The following is a 26,613-nucleotide window of genomic DNA, read 5'->3' as shown; positions in this document are numbered from 1 at the left end:
TATGGTGATTAACATAATAAAAAAAGCATTCCCTTGTATCTAATTTACTTTAGGGAATCATAGGCAAAGAAACACCTAACAATATACATTGTGTGCAGTGTCATGATGCTATATATCATGTTCTAATAACTCGAAAATCCTCCATAAAATCTCCGAGACATATAATCCTTTGTTGAGAGTGGTATTTTAAGGGAGCAAAGTGAATAAAGAAAAATAAATAGCTATAGCATGTGAATGGAAATTCAGGGAAAAAGGAAATTCTGAACAAGGTATTATAACAAAAACATAGGCATTCAAGACCCCTAGAAATATTGATAGGGTAGTGCTGAGTTCTATACTTGTGAAACAGGAGCCTGAGTTTTAAAATCTCCAAGATAAGATTAACTCCAAATACCAGAGGACTCAGGACTGTGTCTCTGAGACATAGAACCAGAGAAAGATTAATATTCCAGGAGCCTGTGCACAATTTTGTTGGGGGAGAGGTAATCATCATCATCATCATCATCAACATCATCAAGAGGATATTAAGAATAGTATCCAAAAGGCTGGTTGACAGGCACCTTAACAAGTCAATGTCAAAATTCTAAAGACAATAAAAATGATAATTTTGCTCCATATCTCAAATGGAAATTAGGTTTTCTAAAACTGAATAGATGAAAGGAAGAGGAAGAAAATAAGCACAGGAACATTTCTCTATGATGGGAGGAGAGAGGAATATGGAAGCAACACTCAAACTGCACTTGCATCGGGACCCTACTGCTGTTTGACAAGGATGTCTCTATTCCCACTGCATCCCTGACAGTGTTCCCAGAGCAAAAAAAAAAAAAAAAAAAAAAAAATGTGAATTAACATTTTCATTTTGGATATACTAAATATTTACCTTAAGCAATGATCCAGACAATCAAATAGCTCTCTTACATAGAAAACATTTAGATAAGTAGGGCAAAAACACAAGAATAAAAAAAAAAATAGAATTCACTAAATATACCACATAGTATGACAGAGGAACGTGGGACATAGGAAGTTAAAGGTAGTTCATCTTCTGTTTATCAGGAAATTTTGTCAGGAAAGAGAAAAACATATTTGTAAAATGAAGGAAGTGATGACTCTAACAGAGTAGAAAATGATAGAACGCACTCTTATTTGCAGAAATTGGGGATGGCTGCATCGCGGTGACTTTTAAGAATGACTATTATGCAGATTATCTCTGAAACTCACAATCATAGTGACTAGCCAAGAACTTCATATACCCATTCTCGAATAATATTCACAAAACCCATGGAAAAGACATTACTGTCTTTATTTTTCAGGTAAGAGAATTAAGGTTCAGAATCTAAATGTAGTTGAGACTCTTAACTCTAGGAAACAAACTGAGGGTTGCTGGAGGGGAGGTGGGCGGGAGGATGGGGTAACTGGGTGATGGGCATTAAGGACGGCACTTGATGTAATGAGCACTGGGTGTTATATGCAACTGATGAATCGCTAAATTCTACCTCTGAAACTAACAATACACTATGTGTTAACTAAATTGAATTTAAACAAAAATTTAAAAAAATAATAATAAATAAATTTAGTTGACTTGCCCAAGGTCACAAAACTAATAATAGTGTAACGTGGGTATGAACCCGGGTTGCCTGACTCCAAAGTCCACCTTCTTTCCAACACCCAGAAATGCTTCCCAAACTTTGGACTACCGTAACACCAACTGTCATGTAGATATAAAGGAGTTAAACTTGGTGAACACTCTGAGTAAGTCTGTGGTTTCCTTAATTGCTCCTAAAGACCAATTTTCTTAGATTTTGTGATCTGGAGACTTCTCAAACATTTATTCGTAGAGAGGTTCTAAGGCATTTTACTTGTTTAAAAATCAGATTTAACAGGTTAACAAGTATGTGAACTTGAACTAAGAAAAGAGGCATTTCTTTGGAGCTTCTTGATTCTTAAAAGGATTTTCCCTCTGTTATTGCCCCTAAAACTTCCATTTATAATGTCCCTACATTTATTACTTCATCTATAGGACACTAGTAGGAATGCAAAAGATATTAGATTCTCAATACATCTTGTAGGTTAATTATTTAGCCCATCTGGTCTAAATGTAGTCTTAAATCTGTTTTGGACTTATTCATGTCTTTCTTCATCAGATAGAGGTGATCTACACAGAAGAATTAGCCTCATTTTTAACACATCTTGAATTAATAGACTCAGTATGTGTAATGTTTATATTAATATAAAATGTTTTAACTTTCACTTTACTCTCCCCAAAATTCATAGACTGTTTTATTTATATACTGCACACTATTTGCATTAGTTTACCAAGTACTACAAGTTAATTTGATGTGATCTAATGCTGTTTTTCCATGATTAAATTGCCTTCTTGAAATAAAAAGACATCACTCTAAGCTAAATTCCCTCCAATCTATTCTCCACTTTACAAACCATTGAAATCTTTGAAATCATAAATTACTCTCTAAAATCCCTTCTTTTTGCACTTAGAATAATGCACCAATACTTTTCTAGGTCTCATAAATCCATTATGATTCTGTCTTTGTCTGACCTTGGATTTAATTCATCTTGGGCTACCTTCTCCCTTTTTCCAACAACAGTAGACCCTTTAATGTCCTTGAACACCCCAAGATTGCTTTCATCTCAGAACCTTCACACATGCTCTTCTTTAACTTTGGTTAAAATGCAAAACATCTAAATGCATGCTGAAATATTTGTAATTTTCTCTGGCCAGAAAGAATTGTGTACCACCACAAATCACTTCCCTTGATTTTCCTTATCTACATCACAGTTTAAAAAGCCCATCTTAGAGTAAGCAAAGACAGTCTTGAGTTAATGACAATAGGTCATATTTCTAAGATATTCCACATTCACCAGCTTTTACTGCAAATATAGTAAAGACTGTATGAATAATGCATTATATGTGAAAAGGGAGCAAAAATGCAAATTCAATAAGGTTCAATCTATGTTTGTATCTTTGGATCCAAATTAAGGAAGGTATGTCATGACTATGAAAGACAGCCATTATGGAAAAGCCAAGCATATGCTCTCACTTAACATCATCCCAGCTCTTAGCTATTCAAGAGAACATGAAAGAAGATTCCTCTAAGCTTTACAAGTTTTCTTTGTTTGGTTCTGTAACCAGTATTTACACAATTGTTTTTACTTCTCAGAAGGCAGGCTAGGATGCCAGACAAAGAGAAGTGTCGAAACCTATGCTGCTCCATTTCACAACTTTTTTTTTTTTTTTTTTGTCAGATTTCTAAACTTCCAGAGCAAAGACTAAAGACCGGGAGTACTTAAAGGATTATTTTGGGGGTGAATTAACTACATTATCCCTGTCACACATCAGTGGGTATTACAGGCAGTCAGCTTTACTGATTTAGGCGGCTTGTTTATTCGAGAATCTTGATATCCTAAAAATCCTTGATAATCTGACAATTTACTGAAAACATGTCAGACTAATTGCACTGTACTTTCCAACATTCATCTCTACTCATTTTTAGGGCAAGTAATTTTAAAATGTTATTAATGTAGATCCTTGAATTTGCATAACTTATTTTTCTTTCCCTTTTTACACCAGTGTTTCAAAATTAGGTAGTAACTTCCAGATCACACATACTTCACATAGCATGAAGAATCATGGAAAATACTCATCAATTCATTAGTCCAGTGAGTGCATATTATGTGTATATAATAGCAAATAAGGCAGTCACAATTTCTATAGCTAAGAGTTTATAGTCCACTAAAGGAGACAATTAAACTAGTGATCATAATCTTAGTAGATAAGAGTTATAATAAATAATCACATGTCACCACATGGACACATTGCAGAACCACAGATGTGTTCCCTCCATATCCTATGACTGTCCAAAAAAAGTCAAGGGCAATTCCAAAGGTTGTACCAACTTAAAAAGAATAAGACTGGGAAAATGAGAAATGAATCCTACCATTCCTTTTAAAAATAAAACATCAGTTAAACTAGGCGGATCTTTTTTTTTCAATCTCTAAAATGGAAACAATAAAAAAAAGAAGTGTATCTCCATGAGAGAAGACATCACTGGGGCTTCATTCAACAACTCGTACCTAGCTTAGTACCTGCCATATAGTAAGGGCAAGTCAGTATTTCTGAAATAATGAATGGATAAAATAACTGGTGATACATACTGAAATTTCTCTATTTCCACATCTCAATTCTATGATGTTTTATGAAATGTAACTTGTCTGCATTATTATTGTTGCTTCAAGTTACCATGTGTTGAATACTTAATGTGCTATTAAAATCTTTAGTACCCTTAGGAGGAAGTTATAAAACATGAGTAAACAGGCTTATACAGAGGTTGAAAAACTTGCTAAAGGTCACATATGCAATAAAGGTCAAATCTGAGATACAGACTCTCATCTGTCTGACTCATCTCATCTGACACGACCCACTCTCTTCCTATGACATAAAGTTTCATCAACTAAGGCAGTAACTGAATTCTTTCCACCCATATGTTATTTTATGACCCAGTGAAAATAAACCTGCTTAGCAGCAGCTGTCTCCATATAAGCTTACTGAAAATGTTACTATGATCAGAAGTTAGAAATGAAAAATACCTCTCACAACGCATTTCCTAGCTAGAGGACATAACACTTAGTCTAGATGCCAAGGATTGTTCCTTGAAGAGCAGGCTGGATGCAGCACTGTATCTTATTTTGCAGAAAATAACCTTTCAAGGAAGAATAAATGCTCCTCAATGAGGATATGAACTCTCTTACAAATAAATTCACCCCTCATTTGTCAAGCTTAAATTAACATTGGGAGATATATGGTGCTTTCCAGAGGGACTGAAAGTCCTGCCTTTGAGACAACCTTGTTCTCTTCTGATACATTTTAAAGTTAATAAGCATATATTAAAATAAGAATCTACCTAAGGACCTGTATTATGTTAGATATTTTAGATGATTTTCCTTAAAAGGAAATAATGCCTAAGACTTGGAACTTAACTATTGAGTGAGTAGTACTTCAGGAGACATAACATAAGACACAATTAGAGTGTTTAATAAAATATTTGATTTTAGGATAATTACAAGAAACGCACTGGGACTACAGTAAAAGGAGAAAGTAAGGCAAAGCTATAAATCAGAGGTGGACATTCTTCTGTGATTTGGCATCCAAACTTGCATAGTAGAAAAAGTTTCAGACTGAAATTCCTAAGACTTGGTTCACAACCATCCAGCTATATGAACTTACATATTCACCTTTTCATTCATTACTTCATGGATGATATAAAAATTTACATATACTAACTATGGACCATGCATTATCCTAGGCACTGGATGTTATTTTAGTGAATAAAATATGTACGGTCCTTGCCTTTATGGAGTTAGCAGTGGTCCAATAAACAAATGAAAAACAATAATCTACCTATCTATCTACTAATCCCCCCAATCCCTTCCAGTCTCCTTCACTTCCTTTTTAGATAGAAAGATATACATACAGAGGTGTATGCATATGTATGTGTGTATAAAATGTACCTGTTTTAATTAATATTTTAAATCTGTGGTAAATAAATAGAAACAACAAGAAACATCAAGAAAAAGAATAGAGATAAATCTACCTAGATAGAATGGTCAGGAAAGATGTTGCTGAAAAGCGACATGAGGAGTCTTGAGGAATATGAGAATTCCTGGTGTGCCAAGAGCAGGGGCTGGAGAATTCCAGAGAGAAGGAAGAGCATGTGTGAACGTTCTGAGATGAAAGCAATCTCGGGGTGTTCAAGGACATTAAAGGGTCTACTGTTGTTGGAAAAAGGGAGAAGGTAGCCCAAGGTGAGTTAAATCCAAGGTCAGACAAAGATAGAATCATAATGGATTTATGAGACCTAGAAAAGTATTGGTGCATTACTCTAAGTGCAAAAAGAAGGGATTTTAGAGAATAATTTATGATTTCAAAGATTTCGATGGTTTGTAAAGTGGAGAATAGATTGGAGGGAGTTTATCATAGAACTAAGAAGAAGGATCTTGCTGTAGTGCCAGGCAGCTAAGAATGGACGCTTAAATTAAAATGGTGACAGTGAAGACAGGTAAAAATGAATATAGTTAACATATACTTGGAGGAAGAAAAGTAGAACAATATACTTGATCAGTCTGTTGCCAATGTATTCTCTATGAAAACTTTCAAGTCTGCTATTTGTAATATTCTCTTAGAGTTATAACTTTAAAAAAAAACCCTAAGATAATTTATTAAGGAAAATTAGAACATCAGATATCACCAGGAAAGTGTTAGTGCTACTTCTGCATCAAATAAAACTGGCCTGATCCTAACTACATTAGCCAATTTTATTCACTTTCCTCACCTGTTGACTAGAGTTGATAAATATCATTTTTGAATTTGCTATACTCCAATCCCTTTACTGCTACATTTTAATGATAATGTAAATAGCTTTTATTAAAAGTATTTGGGTTATATTCCAATGCTTTAGGATTTGAGGAAAATTTTTGCCAAAAAAAAAAAGTTAATGAGAGTATCCTCAATAGACCACCTGTATATTATTTACGTGATTTTTAAGGAACTGCATCATAAAATTATTTGGGCTTCACAGGAAAAAAATTCAGCCTATAAAAAGTACGTCTTTCTCCAAAAACTCTTTCATGATCCAATGTTTCACTGATTTCTAATCTTGTAACTGTGCCACATAAAGTTAAAATCTGCCACTAGCATTTTTTTATTTCTTTATGCTTTGAGAAATATAAAAAAATTGGGAATTTATAGGAGATACTAATAGTTTTTAAATGGCCAGTTATTTCTTGAAAGTATTTTTTTCTTAAATTATGGTTGACGTACAATGTTATATTAATTTCAGGTGTGTAACATAGTGATTCAACAATTCTATACATTACACAATTCCTACTATGATAAGTTATCATCTGTCACCAAAGCTATTATATTATTGACTATATTCCCTATGTTGTACTTTTCATCCCATCTTATTTATTTTATAACTGGAAGTTTGTACCTCTAACTCCCCTTCACCTATTTCACTCATCTCCCTAACCCCCCACCCTCTGGTAACTACTAGTCTGCTGTATTTATAACTGTTTTTTGTTGTTGTTGTTCTTTTTTCTGGATTCCACATATAAGTTAGATCATACAGTAATCATCTTTCTCTGACTTATTTCACTTAGCATAATACATTCTAGGTCCATCCATATTGCTGCAAATGGCAAGATTTCATTCTTTTTTATGGCTGAGCAATATTCCATTGTATTATACCACATCTTTCTCCATTCATCTATCCAGGAATATTCCATTGTAATATTCCATTGTATTATACCACATCTTCTTTGTCCATTCATCTTTCCAGGAATATTCCATTGTAATATTCCATTGTATTATACCACATCTTCTTTGTCCATTCATCTTTCCAGGAATATTCCATTGTAATATTCCATTGTATTATACCACATCTTCTTTGTCCATTCATCTTTCCAGGAATATTCCATTGTAACATTCCATTGTATTATACCACATATTCTTTGTCCATTCATCTATCCAGGAACACCTGGGGTGCTTCCATATCTTGGCTTTTGTAAAGAGAGCTGCAGTGTACACAGAGGTACATATATCTTTATGAATTAGTGTTTTCATCTTCTTCAGGTAAGGGCCCAGTAGTGGAAGTACTAGATCATATGGTACTTTTCCTCTCTATTGAGGAAACTCCATACTATTTTCCACAGTGGCTGTACAATTTACATTCCCACCAACAGTGCACAGGGGTTCTCTTTTCTCCTCATCTTCACCAGCATTTTTTATTTCTTACCTCTTTGATACTAGCCATTCTGACTGGTGTAAGATGATATCTCATTGTGGTTTTGATTTGAATTTCCCTTATGATTAGTAATATTGGGCAACTTTTCACGTGTTTATTGCCCATTTGTATGTCTTCTTTGGAAAAATGTCTATTGAGGTCCCTTGGTTTTTTCTTATTATAGCCATGAATAGTTACCACATCTTAACAACAATTAATACAGTATTAATACAACAGTTTTTATTCAAAAGTTCATGTATTAGATGTTGGGTAAAGGGATGATATTCCACGTTCAATCATGTCGTTCATCTTGGAAATCCTCTCTGGTGAACCAATTTTTTGTTGAATAATTCAGCATTTGTAACACTCTATGCAAAATGTTAAAATTCTATAACAAATGAGGAAATGACCCTATGGAAATTACTTTGTAATTTATAACAATAATCCCAAATCAGCTACAGTCCCTAGAATTGCCATATAAATTCTCAGAAAAATTAAGATATTTTCTTTTCTTTCTTTCTTTTAAGATTTTTTATTTTTTATTTTTTTGGAGAGAGAGAGAGAGCGTGAGCAGGGGAAAGGGTAGAGGGAGAGGCAGAGAATCTCAAGCAGACTCCATACTCAGCACAGAGCCAGATGTGGAGCTCAATCTCACGTCCCTGAGATCATGACCTGAGCCAAAACCAAGCATCAGACACTCAGCTGACTGAGTTACCCAGGTTCCCCAAATTAAGATATTTTCTATTCTCTTAATGGCAAGCATAGTTTGAAAGCCTCACAGTACATAGTTCAGAAATGCCAAACATGTTTCCTTTCCTAAGTCTGTTAGAAAAAACAGGATCTATATATATTTCACATAGGCACTGGTCCAGGGTATAAAATTATTTTTCAGATAACCCAATCCCTCTTTAAAGGGTTTATTGATTTACCTTGTACCTGAACGACAGCCTAATTTTCTTAAAGTGATTACAGGATAAAAAAATAAATAAATAACATCAAGGTCATGTCTACAGTGAAGATGGGACTGTACCACAGTTTCTAACCTTAAAGACGAGGCAGGTTTCAAAAGCTTGGCTCACTCCCTAGAAACCAGCTAAAAAGCCACTCATGCCATAATATACATGATGTATAAACAACATTTTTAGGTAAAAACTGAGTTTAAAAATCACACCATTATATTTTCCTTGCTCTATGAAAAAAGGGAAAGACTCTAAAGTAACTAAAATGCCTCTTAATTGATTCCATCTTTGTGGCAGTGGCAGAAAGGTAAACCCCACTGAATCTTGCATAATGAAACTGTTAAATGGTACAAGGAGTAGGCAGGAAAGAAAGAAAACTGGAAGAGGGAGAAACAGAAATGAACATAGGAAATCCAACTCTGATGATGATACTTTTCTTCCATATTTGTCCAAGGGCAGGACATATACATGTACATTCTTTTAAATGTGCACTTAAATAAAACAACAGAAGAGATATAAATGTCACCTTGCACATGCTAAATTTGTAAAAGAAAAATCATGGTGATTATTTTTCATTTACTTAGCATTTTACCATTGAAATGAGGAACAGGAACACAAAAGTAATGTACATTAATATAAATATGATTTGCAAAAAAGAATGCTGTTAGATTGTTTTTCTTTGTGAAAGTTTCTTCGTGAAAGGGAGATTCTCAAGGAAACCAGATCACTTGAGAAATAGTTTGTGAGACCACATGCCAGTTGCCACCTGCAATCCAGTCTTCAACCACAGCGAGAGACAAATGAAACAGACATTTATTTATTGTATCTGAGGAAGTTATAAATTGTAGAACACACCCCACACTATTTAGAACTCTCAAAACTGGGTTCTTTTTCATTTTTGTTTCATTTTGTTTTTGTTTTGCTGTTGCTGCTATCCTCCTGATAATGTCCAGTGAAACTGACAAAATGAAAAGGGCTGGGACACCTGTTTATGGGGACAACAAAAAAGGAGCAGATGAGGTTACTGTATCTCATTTTGCAACCACAGCACAGAGAGAAGTATTTAAAGGAGGAAGGAGCTTTCGCTAGCTGACAAAAGGAAATACAAGAAAAACCAGAATCTGAACACATGGCAAGTCCCTGGGACTGAGAAAAAGCCAAGTAGGTTCCAAGAGGACCATAGTCAATGGTACCAAAGGTGCCTAATAGTTCCCACTCTACAGTTATTGTGAGGCTAAAAAAACATGCAGAATAAATGTCCAGAACATAATATACACTAAGTTAATAATAAATGGTAATCTTCATTCCTTAAATAGATTATTTTTTTAAATTATGCCTATATATAAAGCAGTTTCTATTGAGTGGAAGGTGACTGGCATGTCAGATAGTTAAGAATTCAAAAGAAAGATGGAAGCATTCAGCAATCAGAAATTTAATGGCCATGTGAATGAGGAACTTCAGTACCAAGGTAGTCTTCGAAGCCAAACTGAGGTCCATTGAGGAGTTGTTAAGCAAACTAAAACCACACTGTACCTGTTAGGGTGACTAGTATCCAAAATACATACAAACATACATACATACATACATACATACATACATACATACATACATACATAAATCAGATATTGGTGAGGGAACCCCTTTGTTGGGAATGCAAATTCTCAGCCATTATGGAAAACAGAGCATAGATCCCCTCCAAAAATTATGCATAGAACCACTATATGATCCAGCAATCCCACTTCATGTATATACCCAAAAGAACGGAAATCAGGATCTTGAGATATCTGCATGCTCATGTTCACTGCAGCATTATTTATAAGAGCAAAGACATGGATAATCTAAATGTCCACAGACAGATGAAAGGATAAAGAAAATACGGTATGTGCATAAAATGGAATATTACTAAGCTTTAAAAAAATCATGCCATTTGCACCACATGCAGGAACTTGGGTGACATTATACTAAGTGACATAAGCCAGACATAGAACAAATACTATAGAATCACACCGACTGTATAAGGAATCTAAAATAAACTTATAGAAGCAAAGAATAGAAGATAGTTACCAGAAGCTAGGAGAAGAGGTGTTGGTCAAAGGGTACAAAGTTGCAGTTATACAAGACAAATAAATCCTAGAAATCTACTGCTAAGGCAGTGCTGCTCAACTAGAGGCAATTTTGCCCTCCGTGGAACATTATGTCTGAGACATTTTGGTTGATATAATGGAAGGTGTATGTGTCACATCTGCTCCATGTCCTGAAATGCACTGCACAGAACCTCATGACAGAGGATTATCTGGCTAAAATGTCAATATTGCTAAGTTTGAGAACCCCGGGCTAAAAGGTTCAAGAGAAGGTTTATTAATAATTTTAGGACTCAAAAAATGAGGTGTTCACTTAAATAAAACATATATGAGACAAGCAGTCTAGCTAAAGAAACAAGATCTCTAAGAAGGCAGAATTTGTAAATTAAAAAAAAAGAAAAAAAAGAAGTCTCTTCCCACCAGTCCTGACGCCTAGCCCCTGCTAGAGATACTTAGGGTTGGTCCCTCTAGACCCAAGTGGAAAGACTAATGCTGGGGTAGAGACTGAGCACGGGAGAGCTTCACTGCCACACTGGTCTTTGTAGAGACAAAAACAGAATATTCTCATAGACACAGAAAGCAAAGATGTAGATTTTTTTTAAATGGCACATGGTTGGGCTTTCAATATGATCACAGCGAACTTTCCCTTAGGAAGAAAGATTCAGACATATAGTCTTCTTACAAGGCTACTGCTCAGAGGGTTAACGAAAGAGGTATTTGATAGGTTTTAAAGTTGAAAGGGACTGTTCATATTGGATACGCCATCTATAATACAAGCCTTCAGTATATTGTTTGGTAAGGATGTTTCCCTTTATTAAGTGATAACTGATGAAGTGGTAAGTCAGAAATTTTGGAGAGAGAGAAGTCTGAGACTTAATCATAACCCCTTTAATTACTCGCTAATATAATGTTGGAAAACTCATTTAATCTTAAGGGGCCTTATCCCAAACAACTCTTTTAAAGCTACTGACTTAATTAAATTAAGTATAATAAATTAAATACAATGGGATATGCTAATGTATACAGTAACCATATAACAACTATAATTTTTTCTTGCCATAAGATAAAAATTAATGAATTCATTGTGGCTTCCCTAAAATATTAAATTGGACAAACAAAAATGATACTTTTAACTATTTTCATTTAGTATTTTATTGTGCTCAGGGAGACTAATTTTGCCATATTGGTAAATGTGCAACTACTTCTAAAGGGACTAAAGGCTTAAGCAGAATATTTGCCTCAGTAAAGCAAGAAAAAGTTGGGCTCACTGCACAGTTCAGAATATATAATAATGCAATTCTTTGTCAGCACTGTGTAAGTGGGTTCAATATTTGTATAGAATGATACTGCACAATATTTAATAAATCACACACTATGAGAGACAACTCTCAATAAAAATGCAACTGTTCCAGAATATATTTTGCTGAAATCCCATTCCCTCACAACATTAGTTGTCAGTCTGTTAATAAGTTCCATACATGCCAAATAGAGTGTCCTCCTTTTCCTGCTAAGAGCAAGTAAAAAGGAAAAGAAAAATAAATGTCCCTTAATATTGCTTTGAAAGCTAAATTAAACTACTTCCTCCTCACCTACTAAGCCTATTGACTATATCAGTTAGCTTTGTGTCTTACAATCATTAGTAAGTCCCAATGTTCTGGAAAATTTAGTATAATATATCAATTAGTTTAGGGTGATGTTCAGAAAATGGGACTCTCCTTAGATCCCCTGTATAAAAATACCACCTGTTCAGTGTGTCCACTGTAGTTACTCTACATTGAAAATGAGAGCCAAGGGGCACCTGGGTGGCTCAGTTGGTTAAGCAACTGCCTTCGGCTCAGGTCATGATCCTGGAGTCCCGGGATCGAGTCCCGCATCGGGTTCCCTGCTCAGCGGGGAGTCTGCGTCTCCCTCTGACCCTCCCCCATCTCATATGCTCTCTCTATCTCATTCTCTCTCTCAAATAAATAAATAAAATCTTTAAAAAAAGAAAAAAGAAAATGAGAGCCAAGAAAAAACATTATAGAGTCTTGTGCCCTGAATATCTTAAATTTACTTTGAAAGTGTGTGTGTGCGTGTGTGTGATGATTAGATGGAAGACTACTTTGGTCAAGAAAGAAAAGTTCTTAGGAGTTTAGCATCTAGTATTTTGTTATATCTGAATAGCAATGATTTCAAAATCAAAATTCCATTTGCAGATAGGTTCATAGCAGTGTTATTTATAAGAACAGATGTGAAGAGTAACCTAATTCATCAATAAAATGACAACTATGAGAATTAACAGTGTTGTACAAAGAGTATAACAATAAATAGACAAGATCTGTAGGAAGGAAATATTAAAAAAATCTACAGAGATAAAAAAGGACACTTGAATAGACTCAAACATACATTTTTTTCATGGAATGGAAAATTCACAGTAGTAAATATGTCGATTATTTCAATTACTCTAAATTAATACTAACTGAATACATATTAATTACTGTATGGACAGGATTATATAAAATATTTTTAATTAGTCAAAAATTCTTTAGGATAAAAATATGAAAAAATAGCTTTGGACTTTTTTGAGAAGGAAGAATGATGAGGGAGAACTAGCTTTAGTCAAAATCAGTACAGGAAGCTGGAAGCTGGATTATTCAATCAGAGGTTCAGGTGACAAATCCTTAGCCATTTTGAGAAAAATATAAATACAAATTTCACATAAACCAAAAGGTATTCTTAAATGAAATGAAATGAAATGAAAATCTAAACCTGCTGGTAACATTTCTTTAAGTAATTTTTAAGTGAAGGGGTTTTTTTTATAAATTAATTAAAAACCCCAGAAATCAAAACAGGTTTACAAATCTGTCAATACAAATATATCTAGCCTGAAATAAATGTATGTATGCATGTGTGTGTGCGTGCTTTCAAATGACAACAAAACTAGGAAGAATTTTAAGGCAACAATTTGATAGGTGGTCTACTGGGAGGGTAGGCCTTTGATAGGATAAGTGAGACAGATTCAGGGTTCCTAATGCTGATATGACTGATCTTAAATAGGTAACTATTTGAAGCTTCAGCTCATACATAAAATGGGGACGATAACATCATAGAGTTAACTTATAATGTCTATAAGCTTATTGAGAACATAAAAATCTTCACATAAGATAATAAAATAATAGCTATTTAAAAAAAATACATACTTAAGGTTAATAGCAGTGAAGCTCTGTGACTTCTATGGTACCAGTGACTTGTACCAGAATGGCAACCCCCATCTGGTGGTTTGACTCCAAGCCTCATGTTACCTGTGTAAACACCATATATTTTTTTTAAGATTTTATTTATTTATTTGACAGAGAGACACAGCGAGAGCAGGAACACAAGCAGGGGGAGCGGCAGGCAGAGGGAGAAGCAGGCTTCCCGCCGCTGGGCAGGGAGCCCGTCATGGGGCTCGATCCCAGGACCCTTGGATCATGACCTGAGCTGAAAGCAGATGCTTAACCACTGAGCCACCCAGGCGCCCCTAAACATTGTATTTTTAACCACGAAAATGAAAATGCAAGATTATGTCAAGTAACTTCTCTAAGGAACATCAACTAGACTACATTTTACTCTTTCAAATTAAATTTATACCAGCGTTTTTTAACTACAGTCATTTACTGGAAATAAATTGCTGAAATTGATGTGGGAAACAAAGGCAGGAGAACAATTATTAAATTTCCTTATTACCGAGGGCCTGGGTGGCTCAGTCGGTTAAAGGTCTGCCTTCCAGCTTAGGTCATGATCCCAGGGTCCTGGGATCAAGCCCCTCGTCGTTGGGCTTCCTCAGCGGGGAGTCTGCTTCTCTCTCTGCCCCTCCCCCCTACTTGGGCTAGATAATGCTCTCTCTTGCAAAATTAAATAAATAAATAAATTTCCTTACTAATTACAGCCCATTGACAAGTCCTTGAAACAGGCCTCTAGGGAATCAGCTGCCTCGATGTTAATACTTCGCTAAGGGCAAAAGGCAATCTTAGCCCAAACCCAGGATCCTGTAAGTCTACTTTAACATATAAAAATTCCTTTGGAAATTTCCTTTATCTCTAGCCCCCAAGATACATGTTGGCAATCATCCCCCAAACATATGACCCATCTGACTCAGGTTTTATTAGACAGTAATGAATGACATTTTTCTAACAATAGCTAGCCCCCTCAAGATCCTGGAAACCTTGCTTCCAAAATTTTTTAGAGACTTACGCTCTCCCTAACCCCCTCTCAACTTCAAAGTATATCACGGGCCACGCCTCATGACCCCAGTGCAGCTTTTTCTGCCCACAGGTCCTGGCCCCGTGCTCTAATAAAACCACCTATTTGCACCAAAGACATCTCAAGAATTCTTTCTTGGCTGGTTAAATTTCACCATAAATGTCTATTAACCCCAAAGTGGGGCTCAAACTCATGACCCCAAGATCAAGAGTCATATGCTCTACTGACTGAGCCTGAGCCAGCCAGGTGCCCCAAATTTCACCATATTTGTAAAAGCATTATTTTAAAATGCAATAGCCAAAAAATGAGTCTTAGGGAAATGTGAACCTATGTCTCATCAATCCTAGAAAGAGAGGCTAATGGGTATCTATAATAGGATGGATTTCAACACAAAGGAAAACCGAGCCACTAGTGTTCTAGCAACGCTCAAATCCAATGCCACTAGTGTTCTAGCAATGCTCAAATCCAATGATGAAAAGCATAGCTGTGTTGACAAGGAGACAAGAGAGGAACACACAGGTACATGCTAACTCAGGAGCTCCAGCTCTGCAAGGTAACATCTAATCTAAGCATCTGTCTGTAGCCCATTAAGCAGAAGCCACAGACTCTAACAAGGATGATAACTGTTTCAAAAAGGCACCAAGTGTTGAGTGTGTTTCTAAGTTGGCACAATCCTCAAAGTTTCATTCAAGTTCACAGGTCAACAACAGATTTATCTTCCAATTAGCAATCACATCTCAATGAAGCCCAGTAGTTCAAGCTGCAATTCTCCTGTGAGTTAATATTTTATTATTGCCTGATGATTAGGGAGAGCCCAGAAACAAGGGAAAAAACATATACTGTGTTTTTAGATTAGTGTGCTAAATTTCAAAAAATGTGAAAAGAATGATGTGAAATATTTCTGTTTCATAACGTATCTATCTACCTTTAACTTGGCTAAAATCAAGTTGTCTCTAAAGTTAGTTTTCTCCTCTGAAAGGTATGGCTTCAATGTTGATGGTAGAGTAAAATTACTGAGCAGTGTGTGACTGTCATTCATGCAGAAAATGCACTTCTTTAAACAAGAATACAGAGATTGAAATGTCTGGATTTCTGATAAATTATCTCTCCCATCTCCCGAATATATGAATCAATTTATAATTCAAGTGTTTATGTAGGCAGAATTATTTTATGTCTTCCATCAGAAGATGCCCAAATGTTTTCTGAAAGTAGTCTAATTAAAAAGAATAGAGTTTAGAAATATTACCAAACTGTTCCTCTATTTGCATCCATTAACATAAAAAAAAATAACTGGAAGGACACATCTGCTTAATTGAACGTTTCTGGGTAACTGAAGATTACAGTGAATGTATTTTCTGTTTCAATATAGGTAGTCTGTACAAAGTCTTTCTGAAAAGACTCAGTGCACATTCTTACTTAGAAAGAAACTTTTTTAAGATAGAACTACCTAACAATACAGCAATTGCACTATGTATTTACCAAAAGGATACAAAAATACAGATTCGAAGGGGCACATGCATCCTGATATTTATAGCAGCATTATCAACAATAGCCAAACTATGGAAAGAGCCCAAATGTCCATCGGCTGATGAACAGATAAAGAAGATATGTATGTGTGTGTGTGTGTGTGTGTGTGTGTGTGTGTATGTACAATGGAATATTACTCAACCATCAAAAAGAATGGAATCTTGCCATTTCCAATGACATGGATGGAGCTAGAGTTATTAAGCTGAGCGAAATCAGTCAGAGAAAGACAAGTACCATATGATCTTACTCATATGTGGAATTTAAGAAACAAAACAGATGAACATATGGGAGAGGGAAAAAAGAAAAAAGAGAGAGAGGAAAAAAACCATAAGAGACTCTTAATGATAGAGAACAGAGGGTTGATGGAGGGAGGGAGGTGGGGAATGGGCTAGATGGGTGATGTATTTTAAGGAGGTCACTTGTTATGATGAGCACTAGGTGTTATATGTAAGTGATGAATCAGTGAATTCTTATCATGAAACCAATATTGTACTGTATGTTAAGTAACTAGAATTTAAATAAAATCTGAAAAAAAGAAACTTTATAAGCAGCATTTTTCACCTAAGTCCATAGCCTCTCCTCAAGCAATCCACATAAAATTGAAGGTACCAGTCAACTTGGTTGAGGAGAAATTATACATTTATTTTTACTAAGCTGTAGCTAAAATTAAGAATTTCTTTCCTTTATGAATTCCAGCAACAAATCATAGTATTAGCAGTTCCTGTGACTTTGCCCCAAGTAGAAAACATCACATTATGGTTGTGAAAGATAACCTAGGTATGTAGCTTATGCTCATTAGTACCTTAAAATCACAGACTTTATCAGACCCAGTGCTAGATCCTCTTATGTGACTTGTTGTCTATTGCTTTATAGCAAAGTTGGCACAAACTTAGTAGGTCAAACTATATGGGTCCAGTGTCCAGGCACAGTTTAACTGGGTCCTATGCTCAGGGTCTGACAGGTGGAAATCCAGTCAGGTTTGTGATCTCTTCTGAGGTTCAGGGTCTTGTTTCAAACTCACATGATTATCTGCAAAATTCATTTTCCTACAGTTGTAAAATACATGGTGGCTTGCTTCTTCAAGGCTAGCAAGAATGTTTCTCACTTGCTTCCAGTCTCCTTAGACTTTCTTTCAAAGGTTTCACCTGATTAGGCCAAGCCCACTCAGGTTAATCTTCTTTTGCTTTCTCAAAGTAAACTGATTGTGGATCTAAGTACATCTGCAAAAATTTCTTCACCTTTGCCATTTAACCTCACATAATCACAGAAATGGGCTTCATCATATTCAGACACTCTACTCATACCCAAGGAGAGGTGGGTTATACAAAAGGAAACAGGAATCCTGGGATCATCCTAGAATCCTTCCTACACGATTATGTAATACACTAATGAAGAAGCAGGTACATTACAAAATCACAAATACTTTTCATAATATTTTAGTATTATAACTATTATAATAAATTGGCTCTCTTTTTAGCCTATGAATTTTATTTTATATATTTAAAAATATTATTCTGAAAACTGTTTTTACAGTTCAAAAAAAAAAAAACAGGTTTTATGGCTGCCAAAATGATTTATGGGAAAAAAAAGATTAAAAACTCTAGTTCTAAAAGCATACCATTTACTCAATTGCTCAGTGCAAAACTTAAAACTCATCTTGCTTTCACTAATAATCTCTATTTAACATATCAGTTTGTCCTGTCAGCTTTCCCTTTCAAACATCTCAAATTTAATCACTTCTACCACCATCCCACCATTCCCCCCAATTATGCCTCCATTATCTCTCACTTCTAGCCTTTTTTGCTTTTTGTTTTTTTCTCCACATATCATTATCTTTTTGAAGAATGTTAATCAGATCAGCTCCCACATCTGCCTAGAAGATTCCACTAGTTTACCATTACACCAAGAAAAAAATATTATTTATTATGTCTGTGGAGCAAAGCCTTTGACAAGATAATGTCCCATACTCTGCTCCCAGCTCTAGAAGATTCCATGTCCTAATCCCCAGAACCTGCGGAAAATAACATGGATGGCAGTATGGACTTCGAAGATATAGATAAGGTTACAGACATTAAGACAGGGAGACTATCCTGGATTATCCAGGTGGGCTCAATCTAATTACATGAGCTCTTACAGAAAGAAAACTTCCTCTGGCCACAAGCAGAAGATGAAGTGGAAAAACAGAAGGGAGATCAGAGAGATTCAAAGTGTGAGGAGGATTTGGCTCATTGCGGGTAGCTTTGAAGTCGGAGAGAATGATCTTCTAGCATAGGGATAAGATGGCCTCTACAATGACAACCAGCTGACATCCAGAAACAAAAGGGCGGGGGGGGGGGGGGCAGGGAATGCAGTCCTACAACACCATAAAACTCAATTATTCCAAGAGCTGGATTGAGCTTGGAAGCAGATTCTTCCTCAGGGCCTCCAGAAAGGAATAAAGCCCTGCCAAGACCTTGAATTTGGTCTGGTGACCCATGTGTCAGACAGGCCTACAGAGCTGTCAGGTAATAAATTTGTTTTAAGCCACTAAGTTTGCTGTAATTTGTTACAGAAGCAATAGGAAACAAATTCAACGTCCATTTTGGCTCGGTAAACAGGCCATCACTAAGTTAATTATGAACTCTTTCTTTCCTTATTAAAACTACTTAGCCACATGGGCCATCCTGGTTTGAGCCTCCAAATTTTTGGCAGTTCATTGCAAAACAATAACACATTAATACAATGAGAATATCTGCTTTGATACTACCTGGTAGCCAATCAGTAGTTACAATGTATCTTCCGAGAAAGTGAGCACACACCTGATCGGTATTAGGAAGCTGATATCAATAGATGTACCTTATTCATTTTAAATTTTACCTGTTTTGATTTGAAGAATAACAGAGACCTTTAAACAATTATAGAAACCAAGTTTTTGGATATAGGCCTTGATTTCCTAAAGAAATGAACAAGGACTTTGAAGCCCAGCAAAACTTTTTTCAAATCTCATTGATTTTGCATAGTGGACAAATCATTTAATTCCAGAGTGCCAGATCCCTAGTTTGTAAAACTTGGACAATCTTTAACAAGGGGAGTAGAGGAAAATAGAGTAATTATGCTAAAAGCTCACTTAGCACAGTGCCCAATGTATAGGAGACACTCAAAAAGTGTTGGTTTTCTAAACTGGTCCCAGAAGTTGATAAGAAACATAGCAAATGATTCTTTTAAAAGCTGCAGGGGGAAATATCACTCATATACAAATTCCAATGGACAGATGGATTCGTTACTATGTTCTAAACACTCTATTCTAGCCTTTCCAACCACACTTTCGTTTCCCCTTGAGATTTCCTACATAGCCTAGAAACTCAGCAATGTATCACTTGACTCTGCATACATTTCTCTATGATCTCAAAAGTACAATAGTTGACCTAATATTTTATCAATTTTCATCCTTTTACATTTTACAACAACCTCTTAAGTACCTACAATCTAAAGAGATTATAATCTCTGGGCCCTTAATGTTTAATACCACCTGGCAACCTCTCACTTGCAGTTCATTTCCCAGGTCATAATCAGAAATATTCCCTGCACCTCTAATTTTCAAGAACACTTTATAAAACAGAAAAGCTGCAATGTTGATATCCTTGTGTCAGGAAGTATATAGATAGCTGTTTCCCAAGTCCTTTTTCAGTTTTTTAAGGTGCTTCAAGTAATGAAATCATGCATAATTATAATTCTAAATTCTGTTTGACAAAAGACCAACTTTTGTCTTAAGTTCTGACAAAAGTACCTGTTGGCACAGCCGAGCTCAAAGTCTTAAGTCTACCAGTGTGAAATTGAAACGAAGATATGAAAATGAAAACTTCTTTTCCATAGTTAATGGCCACCTCAAAATAGAACTGATGTTCAAATGAATCACACATGTTACTCTTATATTTTCCTGCAGCATGTTAGTCTTCCTCTTCTAATATAATGAAATTATATAGCTCAAGTTTTGTTCATTGATGGCTCATTCCATGTTCATTATAGATAACTCATTGTAAATATCCACCAAAATTGTTTTAAAAAATAGATTAAAAGCTAAGGTACATCTTTTATTTTACTGAGAACTTTCTACCAAATTCACAATACATTCAAAAAGTTAATATAAAAGGAATGTATTTGTGGGGCACCTGGGTGGCTCAGTCGTTAAGCATCTGCCTTCGGCTCACGTCATGATCCCAGGGTCCTGGGATCCAGCCCCGCACCGGGCTCCCTGTTCCGTGGGAAGCCTGCTTCTCCCTCTCCCACTCCCCCTGCTGGTGTTCCCTCTCTTGCTGTCTCTCTCTCTGTCAAATAAACAAATAAAATCTTTAAAAAAGAAAAAAGAATGTATTTGTTTATAAAAGCAAAACCATCAATCTTTTACTTCTAGGAAATTACTAATGATGATGACAAGATTTCGGCTACAGGGATGTTTAACAGCGTCTTTTATAATAGTACATTACAGGAGATTAGTTAATTAAAATGTTAGGCATACATTATTTAATATTAACTAAGGCAAGCTCCATATGATCACAGCAGTTGGGTTTTGTACCTATATACTGTGTTCTTTCCAGTCACTGTAGACTGCCTGGCCTCCAATCTTGGGCCCACCTGTCTACACAGGCCCCTCTTCTTCACTACACCTAGCTCAGACTCAACAATACAGCTAAGATTATATCCAGAAACTTGCTAAAATCATTTAAATGTTTTTATTCAAACTCAAAATAGCTAACTACCAAAGGTCAGTAAATGTATTAGTGCCTGATACTGTACTTCTCCTTGTGGACATCACTTCAGTATACTATCCATTCTCTCTCCTATATTATAATCGCTCTTAAAGTACAAAATTGTCACAAAATATATGTCATTAAGAAACTATTTTAGGAAAACAAGCAAGCACATAAATGTCTTAGCCTCACAGTACCATCTGGGTATTGTCCAATATTTCTGGCTCATTTTGTAACAAAATTCCTTTAAGGAATTATCCACACTCCAATACCTTTTTTTCCCTACTCTCTCCTAGACTCACATCATCTGTGCTTTCATCCTCAGGGATCTTTTGTAATAACTTTTTTTTTTTTTTAAGTTGCTAGTGACTTCTAGATTACTGAAACCAATGGTCAGTTCTCAATTCACATCTTACTTTTACCTATGGGTAGAATTCTACGCATTTTTCCCAGCTTTATTAAGGAATGACTGCCCAATATAATTGTATATTAAAGTGTAAAATGTGAGGACTTGAAATACATTGTGAAATAATACCGGGATCAAGAGAATTGAATCATCCGTGACCTCACATAGTTACCTGTGTATGTGTGTTTGTGGTGAGAACACTTAAGATTTACCCTCAGCAAATTTCAAGTATACAATACCATATTATCCTCTTCTCAAAGTGCTCTTCACTTGGCTTCCAGGACCTGATCACCTTGCTTCTCCCCCTGCCTCAAGGTGTATGACATTCCAGCCCCTCTGCTCCCTGTATCTCCTTCTCATATACCCACCCCCCAAAGATAAAGGTCATGAGCAATGCCCAGATATTTAGTTAGAGGACTTCCGTCCTCTGTTTATTCTCATTCTCTAGATGATCTCAGCTATTTTATGGCTGTAAATGCTGTAGGTATGCTAAAGACGCACATATTAATATAGGTAGAACCTCTTCCTTGAATTCAGACTTAGGCAGGGAAGTAACTATTGCCATCTTCATTTGGATATGTAATGGGCAATATCCTGCTTCTCCCAAACCTATCGGCTTCTCCCTCAGTATTCTCCTTCTGACTGTAATACCAACTCCTTTAATTTACTCAGGTCAAATAAATAAATAAGTAAATAAGGTTATAGTTTCCTTTGACCCATCCCTCTCACTTTCAATATCCAATTAACCCTCCAAAAATCATAAAAGCCATTTAAAAATATATCCAGAACCTAGTAACATATATCCACGGTTACCATCATGGTCCAAACTACCATCATCTTCTCTTGCCTAGTCTATTATTTGAGCCTCCCAAGTGGTCTCCCTTGCTCCACCTAGAGTCTATGCTCAGAAGAGCAGCCAGACTGATATCTGCATCCCGGTCCCACCCCATTTCTTCTCTGATCAAAAGAATTCCTTATTTGTCTCCACAGCCTCAGACAATCTGCTCCCCACTACCACCCTTTTCTGACTTAGAGCCTTAATTCCAATTTGACACAATTCTAAACGTTCCACAAGAAACATATATTGCTATTATAGAAAAAGCTTTAATAAAGGTTCTAAAATGTTAACATTATTGTCTTTTTACCATCAAGTGGCTTGCCCTCTAGTAACTATGTGACATGACATCATTTGCTACATATCAAGAAATGTGGCAGGCGTAACAAGTGTCCAAAGGCACAGAGAAACATTTAAAGCATAATATTATATAAAAACAAATTTGAAGATATTTTTAATATTTGAATCATTGTCGTGAAAGATCAACCCCTTCAACTCTGCCTTATGAAATAATTATGGATCTTTTAGTTTAGGCTTCAGTCATTGTTCACCTAGAATACTGAGTATGATTCTAGCTTCACTTCCATCTAATGTAAACTATTTTATCTTTCACTTTGGCATGAGAACATCTGCAGTTTTTTAAATATTACCTATAGATCTTCATAATTGATCTTTTCTATTTTTCTACAAATGGAGTATTCTTTTCCTTCCTTCTACATGGGGTCTGTAAACCCTAACTATTTTTCTTAGTCTGTCAACAATGATAGCTCTTCTATTAAATTCCCTCCTTTTGAATTATCTTTCCTCTTAGGATCTACCTGTTAAAATTGGTAAGTATCTCACCATATTCCTCCTTGAATTATTTTGTATTTCTCCAACTTAGGAAGATGCTTTAAAGGAGTCTCTGTGCCAGGAGGTATAATGCAATGAACTTGAACATTGGTTTCATATCAAAAAGTACAGAGTTTCAGTTATGAAAGATGATTAAGTCCTAAAGAGGTGTTCAGTAAAGTGTAGATAGTTAACAATACTGTACTGTATACTTAAAATTTTGGTGAGAGGGTAAATCTTATGTTAATTATTCTTATCAAAATCAATTAATTAATTAATTTATAAGGCCGGAGGAAACTTCTGGAGGTGACGGATATGTTTATGGCATAGATTGTGGTGATGGTTTCACCGGTGTATGCTCATCTCCAAACTCTTATATCTTATATTAAATATGTACAACTTCTTATATGTCAGTCATATCTCAATAAAGCAGTTTAAAAGATTTTTGTTTAAATCTCCTCTTTTCAGATAAATTACCTATTAGAACCACCTCTATTACACACACACATACACACACACACACACACACACACACACATATATATTAGAGATAATTTTTTTTTTTTAAGGTATTAGCTCATACCACTGTGGAGGCTTGGCACGTCCCTAATCTACAAGCTACGCCAGCAGACTGGAAACCCAGGGAAGAGTTGCAGTTCAAGTCTACACAATCTCTTCTTTCTTGGGATGCCAGCCTATTTCTAGTCAGACCTCTAACTCACTGGATGTGGCTTCATATTATGGAGAGTAAACTGCTTTATTCAAATACCACTGATCAAAACATTAATCTCAACTTAAACATACTTTCACAGAAACATCTATCATGATGCTTTACCAAACATCTAGATAACATGGCCTAGCCAAGTTAACACATAAAATTAACCATTATAAACACTATGTAACTCTAGGTAAATTAATTAAAATTGTTAATTTTCAGCTTCTTCATTTTCAGAATGAGGCCAATAAAATGTATTTTAGCTGGTTACTGTGTAGACTTAAATACACAGAATACACAAATTGGCCCAGTAACAGAGCAAGTAAACGGCAAACATCACCTGACCTCTCCCTTCCTTCCCAATCTGTGGTAAAAACCTATTAAACTGAATACAACTAGCAAGTATTTTTTTGGTTTCTGTGTGTGTGTGTGTGTGTGTGTGTGTGTGTGTGTGTGTGTGCGCGCGCGCGCATGTTTGTGTCCACATGTGTTTTAAGTACCTGGCAGCTAAATGTTCAGCCCTGTGCCAGGCACTTTATCAAATGGGACAGAAGACCTAATTCCCACACTCAACAAGTTAATGAGCTCCTGCAGCGTGAATACGCTGCTAACAGAAAACAGGGGAAAACAATCTATCAAAAGATGCCAGGTTGAAAATAATCCCCTATTATTTCCGAATATAGTTGAGTGTCCAGTTGATTAGTGTATCCGCGGAGTAATGCTGTTGAAGCATAGTTTACAAGATAAATGAAACAAAACAGGGTTGGACTCATAAACTTCGAACTGGAAAGCATAACGGGCCGGAAAGATATTCAGCAGAAGGAGAAAAGGATAAAGGTTCGGGGAAGGAAGTGGCTGTGATATGGCAACAGAGGAGGGAAAGTACGCACAGGCCCCGAGTTGCTTCTGGCCTCTGTGCTGCCCACTTCACAAGTTATTTCTACTTTTCTAAGAAATGAGGAATTGAGACTGACAGAAGTTAAGAAATTTGCCCAAGGTAACAATGTTAAGAAGCCCATGGACAGTTTATGATGCCTATTAATCCAAAAGTATTCAGACCTCCAGCTAATGAAAACACAAGCCCTCACCGTAACCGGTATACACACATTTCACCGGCTCTAAATCCCGCATGTTTCTGTGGGAATTCCGGTGCTTTGCAAAGCACCCTCAAAATATTTAAGTCCTTAAGGGGTAATTTGGTGAGTGTCCATTCATCATTTGGGGATGCATTGCTTCTGGCCTCAATAAATCTGGCTTCAGCCATTGTGGGCTTCCGCCTCTTCAACTTTATGCCACAGAAGATCTGCCACCTACTAGTTCTATGATGGTTCCTCAGAATCTTTTAAAATGTGTGACACAGTTATAGTGGCCTTCTTCACCTTGTTCATTTGTACTGCGCGTGCGTATGTGTGTGCACACGTGTGCACATGCACATGTTTGGGGGTGGTGTTTAGGCTTCCCGCCCCCACATACCGGCAGTGAGTGGGGATGGTTTGAGAGTCACAGGGACGTTGCTAGGGTGTGTGTGGTGTGTGTGTGTGTGTGTGATGTACTAAAACTCTGGATGATGAACTTCAGGTGATTTAAATAAAATAAAAATATAAATATGTTAGTTCACCTGATATTTTTGACTCACACTTCCGTTTCATGAAGAGGCCGTCTGAGATGAGTAAGAATCTGCTTGTAGCACATATTTTTATGTGGCGGTGTTACCACATCTAGCTAATTCATCTTGAGAAAAAGGCCATGACCCAGACGGAAATTTGTTTGCAGAGGTGAAACCAGCACAATTTGGGAAGTAATGAAAGATTGTGAATGGATGAATTTCACACTGTTTGCCAAAAGGCCTTAATAGCCCTCAACAGATATAGGATGGTCAGCAGAAGGAAGAAAGCAGGAAAAAAAACAAAAACAAAAACAAAAAAAACCGCAATCTCAGTACTTGCTGCAAAGATTAATTTATCTCTGGTCCCCAAGAAGATATAAACACAGGAAGAGCATAGAGGTGATTTTAAAGAATCTGTTTAATTCTATAGATTCCTGATAATGAAATGAACTTAGGAGGACACAGAGTGGTCCAAGTTGCCAGCAACCTAGGAAATAATAATAATCCTATTATACTAAACCTCAAAATACCAACTGTGATTTGAGATTACATATTGAAACAGACTGTGGGGAAGGCTTTTTGCCTCTGACAGAAATGATCTTTTATCAGAACTGTAGTCCTAGCACCAGGCCACCAGACATGAGACTCCTGATTTAGAGGATGATGCACATGATCATTACTAAAGGTGCATTACCAAAATAGAACAGAGATGGAAATTACCTAAATCCACAATATGATGGTGACTCTTTGACCACTTTAGAAGTCTAGACTTCAAGGTTACTAAACCTTTCTAATCAGTGCTTCAGTGACAATAACTTTATGAAAAACAGGAGATCACAGGAAGATTCCAATTGGGGGTTTGCACGTAAGAACACTTGAAATTGGAAATATAATACTCACATGGAATCC

The 26,613-nt window shown here is 36.0% G+C and overlaps 1 protein-coding gene across 5 annotated transcripts in view; it reads right to left on the bottom strand.

Annotated features, from left to right (window-relative positions):
* LUZP2 (leucine zipper protein 2) overlaps positions 1–26,613 on the bottom strand; it is a 474,590-nt gene that overhangs the window by 302,346 nt on the left and 145,631 nt on the right. For 2 of the 5 annotated variants that reach the window (XM_027580793.2, XM_027580794.2), the window contains exon 2: positions 14,016–14,117. The exons of the other annotated variants lie outside the window; for them this stretch is intronic. The gene's annotated coding sequence lies outside the window, so the exon portion shown is untranslated. The remainder of the gene's footprint in view (positions 1–14,015; positions 14,118–26,613) is intronic. 5 annotated transcript variants of the gene reach the window in all.

This window comes from Zalophus californianus, chromosome 11 (assembly GCF_009762305.2).
Source record: "Zalophus californianus isolate mZalCal1 chromosome 11, mZalCal1.pri.v2, whole genome shotgun sequence".
NCBI lineage: Eukaryota > Metazoa > Chordata > Mammalia > Carnivora > Otariidae > Zalophus > Zalophus californianus.
Note: the sequence above shows the minus strand (reverse complement) of the source record. Positions and strands in the feature narration are given on the sequence as shown.